The sequence below is a fragment of the Panthera onca genome, chromosome A1 (assembly GCF_046562875.1).
Source record: "Panthera onca isolate mPanOnc1 chromosome A1, mPanOnc1 haplotype 2, whole genome shotgun sequence".
NCBI lineage: Eukaryota > Metazoa > Chordata > Mammalia > Carnivora > Felidae > Panthera > Panthera onca.
The window spans coordinates 176,775,513-176,797,876 of record NC_138339.1 but is presented as its reverse complement, the minus strand read 5'-3'; the positions used below and the strand labels follow the sequence as shown (position 1 = coordinate 176,797,876).

Genomic DNA, 22,364 nt, shown 5'->3' with positions numbered 1-22,364 from the left:
TGCCCAAACAGAAAACAATAAGAGACTCTGTGCTGAGAGGGAGGAGTAACTATATTTGCTGTATTATTTTAAATGTCTAGGTTTTTAAGAAATGAAATATTCAAGGAAACAGCAAAGTGTGGCCCACATGTAAGAACAAAAGCAGGTGATAGAAACTACCATGGAAAGGGAACACTTGGTGGACTTAACAGACAAAGATTTCAAGGCAACTATTATAAATACATTCTACATATGTTCAAAGAAATAAAAGAGACATGCTTAAAGACAGGGCTCCTGGGTAGCTCAGTCAGTTTTGCGTCCAACTCTTGATTTAGCCTCAGGTCATGAACTCATGGTTCGTGGTTTCAGGCTCCATGTCCAGCTCTGCACTGACAGCACAGAGCCTGCTTGGGATTCTCTCTCTCTCTCTCTCTCTCTCTCTCTCTCTCTCTGCCCCTCCTCTACTGGCAGTTTCTCCCGTGTGATGACAATGTTTCATTGTATCAATAAAGAAACAGAAATTATTTGAATACATAAAAAATAGAGAACAAAATTAATAAAAAGAACAAGATGGAAAAGGAGTTGAAAAATATAATAACAATGACACCTGGGTGGCTCAGTCAGTTGAGCGTCTGACTTCGGCTCAGATCACGATCTCACGGTTTGTGAATTCAAGCTCCGAGTCAGGCTCTGTACTGACAGCTCAGAGTCTGGAGCCTGCTTCAGATTCTCTGTCTCCCTCTTTCTATGCCCCTCCCCCACTCATACTCGTTCTCTCTCTCTCTCAAAAATAAATAAGCATTTTAAAAAATTAAGAAAAATATAATAACACATGAAAAATTCAGTAAAAGTGTCTGGCTCTAAATTTCATTACAAGAAAGAGCCTGCAAACTTGAAAATCAATCCATTGAGATAATGCAGTCTGAAGAAGGAAGGGGGGAAAAGTGTGAGGAAAAATGAACAGTATCAGATAAATGTTAGGGACCCTTAAACATACCAACATAATGGAAATTCCATAAGAAGTGGGTAGAGAGAAAAAGAAAAAAAATATTAGAAGATATAATGACCAAAGAGAGGGGAGTATAGGATAATTCCCCTTAAGGTCCCTTGAGAATTGTGAGTTTAAAGTGGACGTGGTCAGTATGGTTGTGTGTTATTTTCCAGCCATATTTAGTTATGTGATCTGGTTGTGGAATGGGGAAAGAGCTGGGCTGAACCTGAGATGCAGCTGTGCCAAGTAAGCAGGAAAAAGAGAGGGGGGTAAAGGAGGTAAGGACAGTATACAAGAGTGATTATGACAGACCATGGAATTCAAACTGGGTAAAGAGAGAAGGAAGTATATCAAGAGACAGACAAAAATAATTGCACCAATGACTTGGAGGTCATGCACCAGATGGATCCGAGGTATCCATCAGTGGAAGGTACTCATTATGTTGTGATTATGTATATCACATAATCACAGTTCCATGCATAGGTTCCAGTGAGTGGTAATGACACGGTCTAAGATTTGGCATTGGAAGGAATAATGGAGGGAGATATCCTTGGAATGGAAGCATTTATGAAATTAAAAATACAGGGTATTGGAAAAGATTATGTGCATGTATATACTACAAGTCAGGCATTTCTAATGGACAGAGTAGGAGTAAACCAGGAACTAAAATTTTTGAGAAACACATAGGAATGATTCTGTGGGTAAGTAGCCGACAGCAATGATGTATTTTTTTTTTTTTCCAGCAGGTGACTCCTGAGTCCTATTAGGACCATTTAAGTCAGATCATGTTAATGTTCCTTTTTCCTTCAGGCTGTGTGCTTAAAATGTAACTTCTTCAACTGGAATGGTAATTCTCACTGCCTAGCATAATGTGGTTCCTTTGGCTTCAACCATGTAGAGTTGACCTCTAATTCCCTTTGGCTTGAACGTCCCCATGACTCTTGGCATATTTTTGTTAGTTCTACAATATTTCCTGTGCAAGGTTAATCTATATTTTTTAATCTATTCTTTACCTTAAATTCTTATTTCCATCTTGAATTGTTTTACTGATATATTAGCCCAGTTCTTAACTACATGCTTCATTCCATTTAAAAATAACTGTTTTAGGGGTGCCTGGGTGGTTCAGTAGGTTAAGCCTCCGACTTTGGCTCAGGTCATGATTTCACGGTTTGTGGTTTCAAGCCCTGCATTGGGCTCTTATGCTGACAGCTCAGAGCCTGGAGCCTGCTTCAGATTCTGTGTCTCCCTCTCTCTCTGTTTCTCCCTAGCTAGCTTGCACTCTGTCTCTCTCTCTGTCTCTCTCTATATATCAAAAAATAAATAAACATTAAAAAAATTATATATATATATATAAATATACATATATATACATATACAAAATATACATATATATATGTATATATAAAACAGAATAACCTGTTTTATTGAAGGGATTAAGCTATCTCACAGATAAATTAGTAGGCTTACAAAACCAAGACCCTAAACTAAGCTTCTGGGACAGCCCCATGCTGGGTAGAGCTGGTCTGCATGCATACAACTGCCTCTACATGGCTGGAGAGCTACAGAAGCAGAAGCATCATCACAGATGATGTCTCAAAAAGTAGTCAGGAAACTGATTAATCTGCATGCTGCTTCTGCCAGCCCAAAGATCATCGTTTACTTTATCAAATGATTCAGCTCTGATTGGAGATCTTCCACAAGATATCTAATTGATGAAATTCTATCTGATTCCCTTGCTGCAAGGGATTCTGGGAATTGTGGTTTTTGCTTCCTATCCCCTGCAAGCTGGACTATTGTTAAGGTAGATATTGAGAGTGTTAAAATCCAGTATCCAGTGTCAGCCAGATGTACAGTTTTGGCTTTTAATGAAATTTGAAATACAGTATGAGGATTAAATACACTAACCAAATTTGATCATGATAAAGACTTTATGCATATAATTCACCCAAATCTTGCTGTGCTAAAGCCTCACATCTTTTAAAGAGAGTTTTAGAAAGAAAACCTTTAAAGATGTCTGCTTCTAGGAGAAATGAAAACTCTAGGCTTGCTCAACTTCAAAGGGCTAGTGAGAGTAATTTTATCATGATTCACTATCATCACTCACAGTATTTGATTTGGTTAATTAACCATCCCATTTCATTCTTTCATGATTTGGATCCTATCTGAAATAAATAAAAGGAGTTAGAAAGAGAGGGAAATTGTCTGCTTTATTATAGGTACAGAACTGCATTAGAAAATATAGCTTGGGCTTCAAACCAAATCTTTTTCCTTTTTCTTTTTCCCCTCCATAGAATTTGTACAAAAATATTACCTTTAGAGCAGCTGAATAACTAAAAATTTTACTGCATAAGGCATAGCTTGTTCTTTTTGGTTTATTGCATGGAAAATGCAAGATTGGTGAGCAGAATGCATAAGGCTCACAGGCAGGTGGTTTCTAAAACCGAGATCCAAGAGTGGCAGATTGACAAAGACAGAGAAACAACACATGAGCATGTAAGTTCAGGACATTAACCTTCTCAATTCAAGATCACGAGGAAATAGATAGCAGACTCTTACCATCTCACCAATCAGATCTCTCCTACCAAAGGAAGAAGCTAATGAGTGGTAGGGAGGAGTGAAAAACTCCAGCCTTGAAATTTATGGAGTCCTTCCAATTTATTCTGCTGATTAGTCACACGGTTGTGCATTATATTAGGAAATTCTTCAAATATAAGGATGTTCTGCTCCCCAAGTATTTGCAAAAAACCCCAGAGATTTAATGGAGATAGTATTTTTCATCTTTGCAAAAGAAAGGAAAAATGCGTGTTAGTCTTACCTTTGAGCAGCAAATAACAACAAGCAGACTGCTGTCATTTTAATAACTGTGTATTTTTGCAGATTTCATTAAATGCCTATAATGTGACTATTTAATGTTTTAAATCTCTAATGTTTTTATAAAACAATGAGGAGTGATTTTCAAAGATGCTTATGAGGTCTATTCTTAACCTCATTAAAACAATGGAGTTAAGTGACTTTACATTTTTCTCGTTAGTGTAAAGGGAATTCAATTTTCAAGTGAGAACCCACAGTGATACCAGAGATCCTTTTTCCCTTTCTTGCTTCCATTTAGTTTGGCTTGATATGAATCCAGAACGAAGGAAAAGAAAACAAACCTATGCTAACAACTACATAGTTACAGAACAATTAGTTTACATAATCCCAATATATCAGAAGAGTATATCACAAAAACAATACTGATTAAATCATCTCAGATTCAGTAGGGCAGCATAAAAATGCAGACCATCATCGGGGAAATGGTTGTTGATCATGAAAATGCACCTAGAATCTTAAAATGATGACGAATTTCTTTCGTGATTCGTCAGACACTCAAGAGGAATTAAAACACAAATAGGCTGAAGGACAGGGTTTCAGTATGACAATATTAAAAGTCAGCCAAGGGGGCAAAAGGTTCCTCGCATGTTTGAATTGTCTACATGAAATCTCTCAAGAAGGTCCATACATCCATTGCTAGTACATTTTGTGTAAGTTTTGAAAACAAATAGTGATTTTTACTTAGCAGAATTTCTGTTTTATACACTGACTTTTCTGATTTTTACAACAATATTTCATGATATTTCCTATGTTGGCTTTTTAAAAAAATTGATTTTATCAATATGATATTTGTTTGAATAAGTGATTAACATTTTTAAATGCAGTTAAATCAGGTATTTTTCCTATATGATATCAAGCAACTCATAAAGATTTTTTTTTCTCAATTTCACTGTTTAGTTGACCAATGGTTTGGTGATAACATTGACAAAATAAATGACAGAAAGAATCCCACTATGTATTTCTGGGTCTTTAATTTTTTTTCCTTAAAAAGCAAACACAAAACAACACCATAATAATTTTTACCATAATCTATACTTTCAATAGAAATAGTTAAGTTGAATAGATTTCTTTCTATATGACTAAGATAAAGTTTATTTTTTCTTCTCTTATGTCATATGAAAATAGCTATGCAAATGTTCAGCAAATTTCAAGAGAAGTTTTGGTATGGTCTGAAATATATAGGCCACACAAAAAATTCATGGATGAGTGCCTCATCGATAATCATTTTGAGAACAGCTAAAACAGAGCAATGATTCTTACCTAAACTGAAGTGTAATTGGGATAATCTGATAAAATATATATATATACCGAATTATAGCTGATCAAATATATCTATATATAACTATTTATCTATATCTATATATCTACATATTTTTTTCTATTATTTTTCATGGTCCAGGAAGACAAACCCTCGCTCCCCTACCCAAGTCATTTTCTGTTTGTTCAAATGGCTTTAATTTTCCTTTTAGCACTTACATTACCTGACCTTATAATGTATGTTTATTTTTAAAAATTTTTCTTAAATCCCCATAGTCTGGAACAGACGTTAGCATTTAATATGCATTAAATGAATATTTGTTGAATAAATAAAGACGGGGAGAGAGTAAATCAGCATTGCTTTAAAATCTGAGCTCCAAATAAAAAACCACGAGGGAAGCAGGAATTACAGGTGTTTATGTACCATTGAGCTTCTTTGTATACTCTCAATTCTGCTTAGTTGTTTTCTTGGGCAATTAAGTTTAATGATGATTAATGGTTCCTTTATGAAATCCGGGGGTGGGGGGGTGGTGTAGGGGGAGATAGTCCAAAATGAGTTAAACTACTGATATTATATAAAATAATATTTTGTAATGTTTTAACCATTAATTGCCTCTGAAGGCAATATTGAATATAATGGAATAATTACAAGTTTTGATGCCAGATAAAACTAGATTGAAATCTTAATTAACTTTATTTTGTTATCACCAAAAATGTATAAAAAGAGCAGCCAGCCTGCATTTTTATGATAGAAGTGAAGAGAAAAAGGAGTCTAAAAATGAGATTTTTTTTTTTAGCCAGAAAAAATATTATGTCTGGAAGAATTTGAAAACAAATTCAGTGGTAGCTTGAATTTTTTAAATGCTAATTGTCCCTGATAAGCTCTAAGGGGAAAGGGGAGAAAGCTGGCTGTGAAATTCTTCATGTCTGTAAAACTTGTCTTCCTGGAACATGGAAAATGATAGAAAAAAATTAAAAGGGCTTTTAAATTATGAAATGAGTGAGAAAGAAACATGGGACCTTGTTGAAAATAAGATTATAATAGGAAATGGGAAGCATGTGCTAATGTGTTTATATTTGCAAGTTTAGTATTTTCTTAGTACATGACTATTGTGAATTCCAGCTCTCCACCAGAGTTCCTGTGTGGGATATTCCCAGAGATGGTTCAAGTACAGAGTACTTGAATTATAACAACAGATGTAACTTTTTGTTTTGGTACTGGGAAAAGGCAATTTAGACGTTTTTTTTTTTTTTTTTTTTTTGCCAATGTTTATTTTTGAGAGACAGAGCATGAGCGGGGAGAGGCAGAGAGAGGGGGAGGCAGAATCTGAAACAGGCTGCAGATTCTGAGCTGTCAGCACAGAACCCGACGTGGGGCTCAAACTCATGACCTGTGAGATCATGACCTGAGCTGAAGTCGTGTGCTTAACCAACTGAGCCACCCAGGTGTCCTGGTAAAAGGCAATTTAAAGTCTAGGTCTTCTCTATTTAAAAAAAAAAAAAAAAGACTAGCATACTTAAGCAACTTCAGATATTTCTTATTGGAGGATGGCTTTAACAAATTGTTTTTATGGTAGTATCTACCTTAGGAGGAACATAATGAAGACTCTTACTGAAAAAAAATTTTTTTGTTTATTTATTTTGAGAGAAAGAGAGAGAGAAAAAGCGGGGGAGGGGCAGAGAGAGAGGAGAGCGAGAATCCCAAGTAGGTTCTGCACTGTCAGCATGTAGCCTGATGTGGGGCTTGAACTCAGAAGCTGTGAGATCATGACCCCAGCGGAAATCAAGAGTAGGGTGCTTAACCGACAAAGCCACCCAGGTGCCTCAAGACTCTTATTTTGATAAGGTGCAAGAGGAGACTGAACATAGGACAAAATACTACACATGATGGAGTATAACAGAGGCTCCAAGACGACCCCCAAGAGGAAATTTGCTTAACTTTATTTAGTTGCATAATTTAAAAATATATTTGATTATAGAACTCATTTTCGTAGAAAACATTTTGGAAGATACTAATTTTTTAAGGAGCACAGCTTGGGAATTGAAACTATCATTATTAATAGCCCTTTATTGCAGTGCTTCTCAAACTTAAATATCCATATGAATCTCCTCAAAAACTTGTTAGAATGCAGATTCTGCTTCAGCATTTGTTGGAGGAGGGAATGAAATTCTCCTTTTCTAACCGGGTCCCTAGTGATGCCCAGGCTGCCCATCTAGAGTCTACATTTTGAGCAGCATGGGTCTGATGCATCGTGGTTCTTTAGTTTCCACAGAGATTATCGAGACACGGAAAGAGGTACACTTTTACATTAGTGGCTTCAGGCTCTTATGCTAATGAGGTAAAACAAATCGTTAGGATGGGAATCTTTTAATTTCAGCCTTGATTAGCATCAGGATAACAGAGAGAAGGTAAGACAGAAGATAGAGCCCCTCTCATACAGAAATTAACAAAAAGAGTAAGTAAAAAAAGACTCTTCCACAGCTCCGAGACCCCTCTCCTCCAGACCAGACATATGAAAAGGGAGATGTGGAAAGAGAAGGTTCCTGATAGGGCTGGTTTAAGATTGCTGCCGTACCTGTTCTATTCTGTCTTTCAATCTGTCTGTGTCTCTCTCTTTTTCTCTTCTTTCTTGTTTGGTCCCTTCTTCCTTTTTCTTTGTTTTTTGAGGTGTTATTCATATTGTTATAATCTTATTGGTATAAAAAAACTTCATACAGGCATATCTGGATATATGTTCATATTATATTGCTATCCATTAATCTGTATCAATAACAAAATTATATATTACTTTGATATTTGTTCATTGTGTTACGGAATTTTTTTAAGTTGTAGATATTACTTATAGAGGAGGAGTGAAGACAACAATACATATCTTAAAAACAAGAAGTTATTTTAGATGGCTGTTTGTGTATGTGTGTTTTCTCATTCAAGTGCTGAATAGATCCTGATTTTGTGCATTAAGCACAAACAAAAAATACAGAGACATAAGACCAAGACTTACTTTTGTCTTCCAAATGGCAGAGCTTTTCTGCCTCTGGAGCTATCAGCTCTTCATGAACTGATACTATTATGTCTGTTCTGTCTGATTGCCCTTGGTGTTGGCACTAATTGATTGAGCATTTCCTGTGAACCGGAAATCATGCTGGTATTTTATGTATATTAATTTACATAGGCCTCACCCCTCCCCAATTTTTGCTGCAGGCATTTTTATCCCTATTGAGATGAGTAAAATGAGGCTTGCCTTATGTTAGCAAGTCCAAGCCATACCTGGGTCATGTAGAGTAGTGAAACCAGACTTTGAACCCAGTGAGCGAACAAGCCTTGTACTTGTAGCAGCGATGACAAAGGAGAATATAAACATTTGATATCTGCAAGAAGTCTGCTTCATCCTGCAAGTGAAATGTAAATTTGGTGGGGATTTCTTCTCTATTTACAATGCTATTGCAAACATTATACCATAGTTCTTCCTTTGCCCATTATTTACAATAACTGCAATTTAATATCATCTCAAGAGGTAACATTAAACTATACAGAATCCCCAAGATTAAAGAAAAATATGCTTTGATTTTATTTCTAATTCTTTTTGGGGGATGAGAAGTTGGACTATTCTGAGTTTTATGGGTATCCTATATATGTTCATGGACATAAAATTAATTCCCTGTGTCTCAAGGGTAACACAGACATAAAAAGGCCAATTACAATTTTATGAATAGGAAATATAAGATCTGGGGCTTCGATTTTCTCTATTGTTGCATTCTAAATAACAGCACTATTTCTAGGGAATACTTACATCCTTTCTGACACAGAACAACTAGGAACTTTCATTAGAGAAAAATCAAAGCAGATGCAATGTGAGTCCCCATATAGTGCAAGTAATGTTAAAATAGATTCCAAACTGGTGTCTTGTTTTGATGAAAACTCAGAAGACAATTTGGAGACTGTTTGTCAGACTCTAGAGACGGAGGCACAGATGGAGTTCTGAATTAAGTGACTTTGTATTCTGAGATTTGAAATGAACTCCAGTCCCAACTGTATATTTCAATGATTGTGAACTAATTGGATGTGGTAATTGATTATTAAAGGATTTACATTCTTAAAATTATAAGGTTCATAAATAGTAATTTAAACATTTATAACAAAAGTCAAGATGTAAACTTCATCTTCATATTAATGTATGTAGACAGAATTGCATGAACCATATTTGGGTTTAGAAAATATTCTGGGTTAGTGAATTTTCCATAAGGCTGAAGAAAATTCCTTGAGATACCAAAAATTGAAATATTTTAACTAGTTAATACGTAAAAATAACAAAATTTAGTGCTGATTTCCCTGTTGCACCAAGCAGTTTTGAATTGAATGTTATTTAGACTTTTTTGCTTGACCAAAATACATTCTGAATGCTAATTCATTCAACAAATGTTCATTTAATAACTACATAATGCATACCTACAATGTGCCTGACTCTGTTCTTGTTATATCGGCACAAAACACATGTCTCTGCCTTTGGAGAGAGACAAACCTACATAATAAATTTATGTATATGCGAAAGTGTTCTGTATTGTAGGCCAAAAATATGAAGGGTCAAGGAGGCTAGAGGTCCCACCATAGGGTGGTCAGGAGAGGCCTTACTAAGCAGATAGTATTCAAAGGAGTTAGCCATCTCAAGCAGAAGGAATTGCAAAGGCTCTGAGGCAGGAGCAGATCAGGCTTGACCATGGCAAGCACACCAATGTGGCTGCAGAAGGGACATTGTTAGGAGAGAGGTAGGATCTCTCCTGGTTATGATCCAGCATTTGTGAAAAGTCCTCACCCACTTGCTGCAGAAGATGGAGGGAGACATTGCATTTTGCTAAAATGTGAATGTCTGTTTGCTTTAAACTTACTTCTCTTGTGTTCTCATGAATACTGTAATTATGTGCAAGAATATTTACTCACAATTGGGCACCCAAAAGGCTCAGATCTGGTAGGGACTAAGGACGGAGAGGGTCAGTAAGAGAGCAGAGCAAGACCACCAGGCTGTGCTTCATCAAGGGTGTGCTGACACAAGGGCCACAAGTGAAGAGCAGCCACACCCAGGTTACACCTTCCTCTGGAGAACCAAACGACATTTTCTCCTTTCTCATGTGGCCTAACTCATCAGAGCATCATGCACTTTGTCCTTTATCACTCATTCAGTTTCTGCTTGTACAAATCACTGTGATTGTCAAACTTCCAGAACGCAGGCTGAAGACCTACTCTCTGGCTGCAGTAGAGTAGGCATCTCCATTTCCTTCCCACTTCTTTTTTTTCATAAATGAACATGTGTCAAATATTTTATTCAACTCATTAATTAATGAGACATCTAGTAGATGGTACAACCAATTCAAAGAGTCTCGAGTACCACACATTGATAGTCAGATAGGGAATGCTGTAATTAATTTATCCTTCTCGCTTTTGATTCTTGTGGGTTATCAGGTGCATCTAAAACCAAAGAGAAACTTAACTTCTTTCCTATGCTAAAACAACTTGACATAAATAAACTATGTTTTCTTAGATTTCTACTTCGACTGCTAATATACCTCTTTTGTATTTTAGAAGAACAAAGACCCTCTTACATTTTCTTTGTGATTATAGTTCCCTTTTTACAAACCATTCTCTTCTAAATTACTGTAGGAATAGCTGGCATTTAAGTACCTTCATGTTCAAAGACTGTGTCAGACACTGTACAAACACTGTGTCCCTTCACCTACACAGTGTCCCCATGGGGTGAATGTTGCCAACACTCTCCTACTTTTATATATTAGGAAAACAAGACCCCACAGTGCCCATATGTTGCCCTAAGTCTTGGCAGGTAAGTGTCACATCTACAAATGGAGTCCACATTGCCAACTTTCTAAGGCTTTTTTCTACATCCCCAGAAACACCATCCTAAGCAGTTAACATGGGGTCTGGGGAGCTTCCGATATCCTCTGAACACTTTACCAAATGTGGATGAGGTGGGCCAGGCTAGGGGAAGTAGAGGAATGCTAAGAACATGGCTCCAGGCTGTGTCTTCTGCTTTTAACAAAAATATTTGGAGAATTGGAAATATAAGGTAAGGTAGGCAGGAACTTATAAAGATGAGTTAACGAGTTTGACTTGATTCTGTAAACTGTAGAGAATTAAAAAGGCTTTCAGGAGGAAAGTGACCTTGTTCATTAGCATAAATTTAAAATAAATAATATTGGAGCTCTTGTTCTAATTAAGATGGGAAACAGAACAGTGGCAAGCTGATGCCATTGTGCACGCTAGGCATTCATTTTATCATGTGTAGTAATAGGCCCACTGGTGGCCACTTTGTCTATGATTGAAACTGATTAGGTTGCACATTTCTTGGCTATGCATATTTGTTCTTTCTCCATTTCATTGTAATGTTGAAGTGTATTTAGATTTCCCATAAATGAAGATGAAAAAATGTTGTCATGTTCAATTCTCATTTTTCTTTCTTTTTTCTTTTCTTTTCCTTTCCTTTCCTTTCCTTTCCTTTCCTTTCCCTTCCCTTCCCTTCCCTTCCCTTCCCTTCCCTTCCCTTCCCTTCTCTTCTCAATATGGAATGCCTCCTGAATTTGTGTGTCATCCTTGCACTGGGGCCATGCTGATCTTCCTTCCTTGTATCTTTTCAAATTTAGTGTAGTGCTTTGGAAGTGAGCACACACATTTTTTTCTTTCAATGGTAAATTAATTCTATAGATCTACAAAGAAATGCTTGTTTTTCTCCTCAATCCTTCCCCAGGTTCTCTTGTGCATACCAGTTAAGTTATTTAGGAGAATAGAGGGAGTATGCATACACACACATCCCGCCTCACCCTGATAAACTAGAAATTGCCAACTATCACATGGAGAGAGAACCCTGAACTCACAAATTAAAAATTTCTTCCATCTCTTTGGGCATGTGGGTGGCTCAGTCAGTTAAGCGTCTGACTATTGATTTTGGCTCATGTCATGATCTCAGTTTGTGGGATGGAACCCTGCATCGGGCTCTGCACTGAACAGTACAGAGCCTGATTGAGATTCTTTTTCTCCCTTTCTCTCTGCCCCTCCCTAGTTTGCACTGTCTTGATCTCTAAATAAATAAATAAATAAATAAATAAATAAATAAATGTTAAAAAAATCTTCCATATCTTAGTGTACAGGTTAGAATAAAATATTATTTTATTTATATTTATTTATATATAGATTAATTTATACATAAGTGTATTTATACATAGGTTATATTTAACTTATCATTGAATGTCTCTGTGTGTTTCTAAAATATTAAAGTTGATTGAATAACATGCCCCAGAAGAGAATTATATATTTTTGACACATGTTTTTCAAATCATATTTTACATGCTTTCAACCACCTTTATTACTTAAAAACCGTGGTTTCTAAATCCTAGATGACTCCATTGGATAACATCAATGTAGTTAACTAATTTACCATACAAATTAGTTTTAAAATTTCTCTAATGATTCATTGGTTGTGAGCTGTCATTTTAGGGAAATAATTATAACTTACATTTTTAAATTTTGATAATTTACTAGCTTTTGATTGCCACTGTAACAAATTACTGCAGATGTAGTGGTTTAATGTACCATTACAGTTCCAGAGACCAGAAATCTGCACTAGGTCTTCTGAGGCTAACATTAAAGGTTATGTTCCTTATGCAGTCTCTAAGGAAGATTCTGTTCCAGACTTTTCCAGATTCTAGAGACTGCCTGTATTCTATCATCACAACTCCTCTGACTCTACTTTTTTTCCCCACACTTATAAAGACCCATGGGATTACAATGAGCTCACCAGATAATCCAGATTAATCTTCTCATTTCAAAATTCTTTTCTTTTAAGTTTATTATTTATTTTGAGAGAGAGAGAAAGAGAAAGAGGGAACATGAGGAGGGGAGGGACAGAGAGAGAGGGGGGGAAGAGAGAGAGAGAGAATCTCAATGAGGGGCTTCATCTCACGAACCCTGAGATCATGACCTGAGCCGAAATCAAGAGTTGGATGTCCAATTGACTGAGCCACCCAGATTCCCCTCATTTCAGAATTTTTAATGTAATCACGTCTGCACACTCCCTTTTACCACATAAGGTAACATACTCACCAGTTTTGAGGATTGGAGTATGGAAATCTGTAGAGAGAGGGAAGCTTTATTCTCTTTACCACAGTAGTGTTCTCTTTTTTATTTTTATCATTTGAGGCACAAAACTTTATCTGTAATTTTAGAAAGAAATATCCTGCACCAAATATAATAAGGATTAATTTTCCTCCAATATATTTTTATGTAACTCTATAACAATATTTTTAATTAAAAAAAGCTCATGATTCCATGCCATGCAAATTAAATTTGAATGATGCATGAATTTTGAGTTGCTAATTTTAATTTGCTTGTTTCTTTATTCTATTACCATAGTTTATGTAGTTTTTAAGACATAAAATGTAGCAATTTAGCTACTTTACTTTTCTAAAATGATGACAATGTTCTTGAGTTCATACCCTCTCCAACTCAGACAAGGAGGTATAATATTAGGTCACATCTAATAACACAGTTCCTAATTAACCTGATTAACCTGATTAACCTCAATTACCTAATATAAATTGATGCTTTTGCCAAGTGCCCTCTTGAGATCTCTTCCCAAGATTGATTAAAATTGACCACCAATTTTTTCCCATTCTTCCTACTGAGGTGGGCAGGCCATTGCCTCTTTCTTTGAACCTAAGTTGGCTCTGTGACTGGCTTTTTCAAATTGAATGGAATAGAAGTGATGCCAAGGGATTTTATGTCTAGGCATCAAGAGATTCATGGTTTCCATTACCCCCTTGGACCACTCCCTCCACGTGACAATTGAATCTTGGTTAAGGTCCTTTGGGATGGCCAGAAGACATTGACCACATTGCTTTCAGCAGTTAGCATAGGATCTTTAATTTTTTATCTATAAACTTTATCATTTAGAGCTGTTTTAGGTTCACAGAAAAATTGAACAGGACGTGCAGAAAGTTTTCATACACCCTCTGTCCCCCAACATGCACAACCTCTGCTACACTCAACATGTAACACCAGATATCACAGTTGTTACAATTGATGAATCTACACAGAAATGTCATTATCACCAAAATGCCGTAGGGTTACTTGAGCTTGAGTTTTTAGGTTTTTATTCTCTCTTCACTGCAGGGATGGAAACAAATGTTGAGGTCTTCTGTTATCCCTATTAGAAAACCCTTGACTCTGATAACATTGCAATTTCTTGTGCTGTATCATGTTTTTCTAATTACCTTGCCTCTCTTCTTTTTTGTTCATCATGAACCTTTTTTTTTATTCCCTTCTCCTAAAATCTAGTATTTTATGTAAGAACACTTGACCTTTGTTTTATGTGTTTTTTACTGAACTGCATTCTACTCCTTAGTATTCAGATTTAAGGAGCAACCATGCAAGGATTACTTATTATTTGGCTATAACTTCTAAGAATATGTTCATAGTTATATCAGCTTAAAATGCCTCAGATGAGAAGACCAAAAAATAGTCTCAATAAGGAGGTACATCTGGAGGGTACATAAGAAGATTCACAGTCATTGCAGAAATCATCAATGCTATTACCACTCTGGATAAAAAGAAGAACATAGATATCAGTACAAATCAAGCTGCCCAAAGGCGACAGATGTTTATAAGCTAAAGACATATGTATAGACATCTCTCTCTGAATGCATATGCTCTAATATTATTTTATATAAAAGGATATATGCTACATATGTTTTTGCTTCTAACTTCCTTTATTCACACAATAGTATAGCGTTGAGATTTTTCCACGTTAGTGTTTAATATCTTTTATAATGACTGTGTAGTTTTCATTTATAAAGGTGTACCATCATTTACATAACCATGGATGGATTGTTAAGGTATTTTCGTATTTTCATCGTTATAAGTATATTTAGATGAGCATCTTTTTAACTATAAATTTGTTTACTACTGAAGCATATGTGAAATATATTATCTTAGCTGTTAGACTCACTTTTGCTAGAGATATAAAGATTTATTTAAGTAAAGTTGATATAAGTTGCCCACTTTACAGATAGGATTTCTTTGTATTCACCTTGGATTTCATTATTTTTTTGGATTTCGTTATTTTTATATTATAAATATATTTGATATAGGTCTAGAGTGAATAGACAGATCAATAGATTGTAGGTCAATAGACTGACTGATAGAAGAAAATAATTTTCATATGATTTTCCAGGTCTAATCCATATTCCTCAAGTCTATCATATACCGCCCCCTTATAAGAATCAAAGATGCCTGCAATGGTAAAACAAGAAAGAACTGATAGATTTTATGTAAATGTAAATACATGAATTATGGATTCAAAGGTAGTTATTGTAGTAATAGTAGATGCTCTTTGTGCTGAATCCAATTAATTCTATCTTTAAAATTTGAAGTAACTATTAAAATAATTTTAGTTATCCTAAAATTATTTCATTTCTTTATTCTCACATGGAGTATAGAGAATGATAGTTTTCTTTAACCTGATTCTCCATTGCTTTACTTTTTGCCACTTAAGAGAAAACTCAGAGAAAAAACTAACATGATATTTTTCTAAAACCTCTTTAACCATAACTTAATTTGGGTTCTCATCAATAAAAGAAAGGATGCAGAATTCTCAAAGCTCTTTTTGTTACTTTATAATACAGAAAAAGAAATGCATACATGCAAATAACTTTCTCATATGGCTATGAAGGAGCCATCTAGAATGGCAGCTTTTTATAATTTTGTTGTGACAGAAGTCACTGAACTTTGGATAAAAAAAAAGCATAATTACAAACAATGCTTGTCAAGTTGCCATTGTCAATTTTAAAACAAAGAGTTACAATTTGAGAATGGAAATTATTAAAGAAATAAGAAAAGTCATTACCTCCATATACCTTAAATTGTCACCAACCCTACTTAATTATTTGGCAGCTTTTAAAAGTATTTAGGAAGTCAATCATGTGTAACCTATTGATTGCAGCTATTCATAAGCAGTAGAAGCAAACTGCAAACTCTAGGTTAATTGTATTTGAATCGTAAGACATTGACCAGACCTACTGCAAAGAATACAAGGCATATCAGTTTCTCCCCAGGACATACGCCAGGGCTTGAAATAGGATGGGTTTGTATAGGTCTCTCTCGGTAACAGGGCTACTCTTCAGATAACGCAGAGCACTTTAGTCAATAGGAAAGGCAGAACCTATTGCTTTGGAGACGTGATTTCTCTTGGAAATGGCTGATAAATCACAATTACATAAACTGAGGGAAGACATAACAGGTCTATCAGCTGCATAATAATTATCATGGCAGAAGAACCTATTGCATTCTCCAGGTTAGAACTAACAAGTTTTTCAGAGTGTGCAATAAATCAGTTTTGAAAATGCCAAGTCACGTCAGGTGTACTAAGCTATTAAGTAGTATTGGTTTACAACAAAACCAGAAATTGAGTATAGAATTTGCTTTAGACACTTCATTTGCAAAGTATATAAGAAATGCTAACAGGTATGGCATATTTGCATATGCAACAATTTCATAAGCTCACTGGAAAAAAATTCAAAGTGCAATGCAAAGTGGTATGATTTCCATTTTAAGGAAATAAAATCAGTTCATGAAATTAGTTTTAAAAGTTAATAATCACTCCTGTAATGGATCATAGTTTTAATGTAATATAGAAATTATATTCTTCTATATAATTAGATAAAAACATTCAATTTAAGCAAAGCCATTCAATTTACTGTGCTATAAACTAACTCCGCGACCAAAGAAGATTCCCATCTTCTTGAGGAATGGGACATTTTTGTTGTGTCAGTGAGAATTTCATTTTTTTCTGGTCTCAGTTTTCTACAGCTATCCCTCAGGATCCATTACTAAAAGTGAAAACTGAGCCAGCAGGTAAGACTATGGACATTCACCCACTTTTACTTCTTTTAATTTATTTATGTGATACCTTGCATTCTGTTTCATTAAGGAGAAAACTTCTTTCTAAACAAACAAGCAAACAAACAATACTGTAGACTACAAGGTCTTTTTTTATTCCTAGCCTCTATTCCATGTTGCTAAGAACAGCAAGAATTTATTTATCATTATTTCTTAACATGTTTTCAAGTTTTAATATCCGTGAAACCATGCTTCTGTCTTCATGTTTTAGTTTTTTTCACTTTATATGCTTTCTTACCTCTTAAAGATCAAGTAATGACATCAAAGAAACAAGGATAAGATGATTAGGAAAGGAACAGTTATGTATATATATTTTTTTATTTATTGATTGGGGTTTATATACTCTGACCATTCTATAGGGCATTTTTTTTTAGCTAATTATAACTGTTGTCTAGATAACTGATGATAAAATTGTAGATTTTTACTTGTAAGTAATGTACTTATATATCTTTTAGGACCTGTTTAGGGTACTAGATTATTAAACAATGTTGCAGCCCATTTGCATTAGTTTAGTCCATACCCAGTTTTTGGTTACTTATACATAACTCTGTAAAAATTTTCAAACATTTGTTAAAGTAAATCAGAGTGTATCTTTTATGCAAAGTCTGACTATAAAGGGATGTTGACATGTTTTAGTGGAGTAACAACCAAATATGCCTAATCCCACAAAATAATTACTACACAAAACTTCAATTTTATTTCAATGAAATTGTTAGTATTTAAGACATCTTCCTTGAATTTGACATGTGTGTTTGCACATTATTTGAATATCCATATTGGTGGCAAATTTGTGGATGAGTTTGATTTTGTAAAATAGTAAACTCTAGTCCAGAGAACAATGTGGATTATTAAAATGCCTATTAACCTACTTGTGAAGGAGTAACTCTCCCATTCCATAATGGTTTGTCATCTGATTCTCAAAGCATGTTCCAAGGGGAATGAAAACATTTATTTTGTTCTTTGTTGTTGAAGTACAGTAAAATGCACAGATCTTAGACATGCAATTTGATGCTTTACAACAAATGCTAAATCTGTGTACTCCACATCCTTCATCATTCATTCAGCAAACATTTATTGAATACCAAGTGTGAACCCCTAGTTGCTAGAGATACAGTTATGAATCAGATCAAATTATTACCCAGACGAATGGGTTTGCCATTAAGTGATATAGAGCCTCTTTAATATAAATATTTACAGGAAGGAGAAATAGCCAGAGAGTGAATCACTTCTACTTGGGGAAGCAGATTTGGAAAGACTGCCTATCAGATTGATATTTTTGCCCTGCCTCCCTGTTACCACTTTATGAACTGGCATGGAAAATGAGGTTTACTTAAAAAGAAGACACCAAATTTGCATGGTAATTCAGGTCCCAGCAACCTGGGACCAAAGGCTCTTTGTTGAAATATATTTTCTCAGTTGGTTCATGGGTAAATGTCATGGAACTTGTTCAATATCATCAGAATCACTATAATCCCCCAAACAGTTGGGTTTACATCATTGTTTTTTTTTTAATGTTTATTTTATTTTTGAGAGAGAGAGCTCACACACACAGGAGTGGTGGGGGGAAGGCCAGAAAGAGAGGGGACAGAAGATCTGAAACAAGCTCTGTGCTGACAGTAGAGAGCCTGATGGGGGCTCAAATCTCCAGCTGTGAGATCCTGACTGAGCTGAAGTCAGAGGCTTAACCAGCCGAGCCACACAGGAGCCCCTATATCAGTGTTAATAATAACCTTCTCATAAATTTTATTCCATAGTAACTTAAATTTCCATATTGACGTTTTCTTTTCCTTTTTATTTCAAATGTCAAAGTTTGCTAGGTCTCATTAAGGAAATTGATAAAATGGTTGTCCAAATCAAATAAACTTGAAACTTGCCTAATGAAAGGGCTGCGGTAAGGATACAATTTAGAGTGAAACCTTCTAAGAAAAGATTTCCTTATTATTGATGAATGAAGGGTGTCTTATTATTCCTAACATGTTTAGATCTGAGAGTAACATTGTTGAGAAATAAATCCAGAGTTTTGAAAATTAACTCTGCAGCAAATTTAAAATAAATAAGTTAGAAGAGCTTGGAGCTGAAATTTAAAGGTGGGTTCAAAACAAAAAACACGAGTGTGATGGGTATTGAGGAGGCCACCTTTTGGGAAGAGTACTGGGCATTGTATGGAAACCAGTTTGACAATAAATTTCATATTTATGGAAACCAAAAACAAAACAAAACAAAAAAACATGATTTTCTTTTGAGCTATTAGAATGAGCAATTAAAAGAGTTTTTCTTGACTAGAAAGCTAAAAGTGTTAATGATATAACATTAAGGTGTTTCAGATAACGAAAATGTTAGCACAGTGAGTTTAATACATAAGAATTCATGTAAATAAGTTATTAATGAGAGTGATGCTCCTAGGAATTCTATGCATTAACAAATTGATCTAAATAAATGGTATCTACAGCTTATTATTTACCTGAAACTTATTAAAATTTTAATCATTTGAGAGTGATACTTTTGTTCAAAATTGATTTTTTAGGTACATAATTAAATGGCCAAATTTTACTGAAAGCTGCCATTTTTAAATCAGGAAAATCATGCTTTAACTCTGCTCTAAATTTAGCAAAGATTCTTTATCAGAATTTGATGGCTCAAACTTCAAATTACAGGGACACAGACATAGAGGTTTTACAAAAATACTTCAGCAGAACTGGAACAAAACAGCTCTATTTTACAACCATAAATGTTCACTGATGCCATTTTGCCACTTGTAATATGTTAAGCTATTAATAGAAAAGTCATGGAATAGCCGGAGGTCATTTCTCACTCTAAATCGTGTGTTTCAACCATGACTGCACATTGGAACCACCTGGGAGTTTTAAAAATTACCGATGTCAGGGTTCCACCCTTGAAATTTTTTATGAAATTGGTCTGAGACGCAGCTGGACATCAGGACTGCCAGCCACGGTTGAGAAACATTGCTCTAGAGAAACTTGAAATGTGAGAAGCTTGGAGATTTTAAAGGAGACCTCAGAGACAACTATGCCACAGAAATTATGGCAAAATAAGTGTTGTACATTGCTGGAAGATAGAACACAGTGTCAGCTAGGGAAGTTACCCAGAGAGGGGTTTCTTCAAATATGTTACAATGTTTATCATGGATTTAAACCGTTCTGTTCAGAGAACATCTGAGAACAAAGAAATTCTCAATAAAACAAATTATGTTAATATTTTTTGTTCATAAAATTTTGATAATACGGGGAATGTAGAGCCTCTCCAATCAGTGATGTTGTTAAATATCAAAATAACACTTTTTGAGAACACCTGAAATGTCAGTTAAATTATAACAAGGTATTTCTGTTATGCGGTGGGATCATTGCTTTACTTTTGCTCTATTTTTCTGTTAATGTTTTAACCAAATAGTTATGAGTTCATATTCTTTTATAACCAATCTATAATTTCCACAAAATAAATGGGACCACAAAAAGTTTACCCCAGTTTCTGTGGAGTCCATAAATAATTGCTTTCAGGGGATGTTTAAATGAAATTATTTCCCTGACTGCAGGGATTGGGGATTGGTAAAGATTTGTCCTTTGTGAGAAATAAGAAGAGTGTACTTGGATATAAAAATAGTAAAGAAATAATTAGCTCTTTTTTTTAGAAAAAAAAAAAAAAGCTAAATTCCATGTTTAACAAAGTTAATGAGTCCCTAAATTCCTAAAGCTGAATATTGGTGTGTAAAAGAGCGCTCCAAACCAATAGAGAATAACCCTAATATTCATGGATATTTAGCTACAACCTAATTTCTTCATATCATTCAGTATCTCCTAGGTTTAAATCAAACAGATACGTTACTTACTAAAAGGCCCAAAATAAGTTTTGCTTTTCTGACAATGTCCTTTATTAATGGGTTATTTAAATTTTTTTAAAATCTTTATTTATTTTTGAGAGAGAGAGAGACAGAGCATGAGCAGAGGAGGAGCAGAGAGAGGGAGACACAGAATCTGAAGCAGGCTCCAGGCTCTGAGCTGTCAGTACAGAGCCTGACGCGGGGCTCGAACTCTTGGACTGCAGGGTCAGACCTGAGCTGAAGTCGGACACTTAACTGACTGAGCCACCCAGGTGCCCCATTAATGGGTTATTTTTGAGAAGTCATTTATCAGGAACAAATTAAACTTACATTTTCAAAATTGTACATTGGGTCCGTTGACCAGATCTTTAATCTCTTTTATGTTTCCAGCTAAGTTTGGTTACTGAGACACATGTGTTTAGAAATACTTGTTTGGAGCACACATGTTATTAATTGCTTTTTGAAGGGACTAGTGTAAGCTAGTTACTTTTTAAGGTGCTTGGCATTTTGCATATTCACACTATCATTTATAGTGACTATTTTACAAGACTGTAGCTATATAATCATTTTGTATAACAGTAACTGAATATGAAAGAGTTGAAAAGACAAGATTGTAAGTATGGGTTGAAGAGTCTGAACTTTAAGTAACTAGCAGATAATGTAAAAAAAAAAAACCCAGTCTTCGTGGAAGATTAATTTTTCTTTTGGGGGATAATTTTTGTAGAACAGATATGAATTGAAAAAGGGAGGCAGAAGGTTAAGGGAAAAGATGGCTAGGTAAACTTGTAAAGTTTTGGACCTTGAAAGGACAGAATATTTTCAAGGACTTGAAAATAGGAAACATTACTCTGTGATGTTAGAGGATAAGGGTGGCCATATGCTAATCTAACCATATACTATGCTAATTGCTCTATCTCCAATCAGCTCCTTTAAAGTGGTTTGATACAAATCACCTTGAATGTTTACTAAATGAATGTTAGATGGTGGATTGGGGTGCAGGTATGGCTGAATGTTGGAGTAGTGAAAATGGGGAAAATAGAAAGGATGTTGAAGATTTACTCCGATTTTGTTACATTAGGTTTCTTATTTATATTTATTTATTTATTTATTTATTTATTTATTTATTTATTTTAATTTAATTTAATTTAATTTAATTTAATTTAATTTAATTTAATTTTAAAGAGAGAGAAGGGACATGAGCAGAAGGAAAGGGACAGAGGGAGAGAGAATGAGTCTTAATCAGGCTTTATGCTTAGGGCAGAGCCCGGCCTGGGGCACGATCCTACGCTCCTGAGATCATGACCTGAGCCAAAATCAAGAGTTGGACATTCAGCCAACTGAGCCACCTAGGCAACCCAGTATTAGGTTTTGATAGAACAAACCTGGAAAGACAAAACCAAAGAAACAAAGAAAAAATGGAGCCCAGAGGAGCCAAAACTCCCTACAAAGTGTTACTCAGGCATCTGTTGGCTTCC

General features: G+C 35.1%; 1 protein-coding gene and 1 non-coding gene across 2 annotated transcripts in view; one reads left to right on the top strand and one right to left on the bottom strand.

Moving 5' to 3' along the window:
* Positions 1-22,364, top strand: part of GPC5 (glypican 5) — a 1,417,426-nt gene that overhangs the window by 573,405 nt on the left and 821,657 nt on the right. The gene's annotated exons all lie outside the window — the stretch shown is intronic.
* Positions 11,660-11,768, bottom strand: LOC132682555 (U6 spliceosomal RNA). Its single transcript, XR_009611737.1, has one exon. It is a non-coding gene; the product is annotated as a U6 spliceosomal RNA (small nuclear RNA).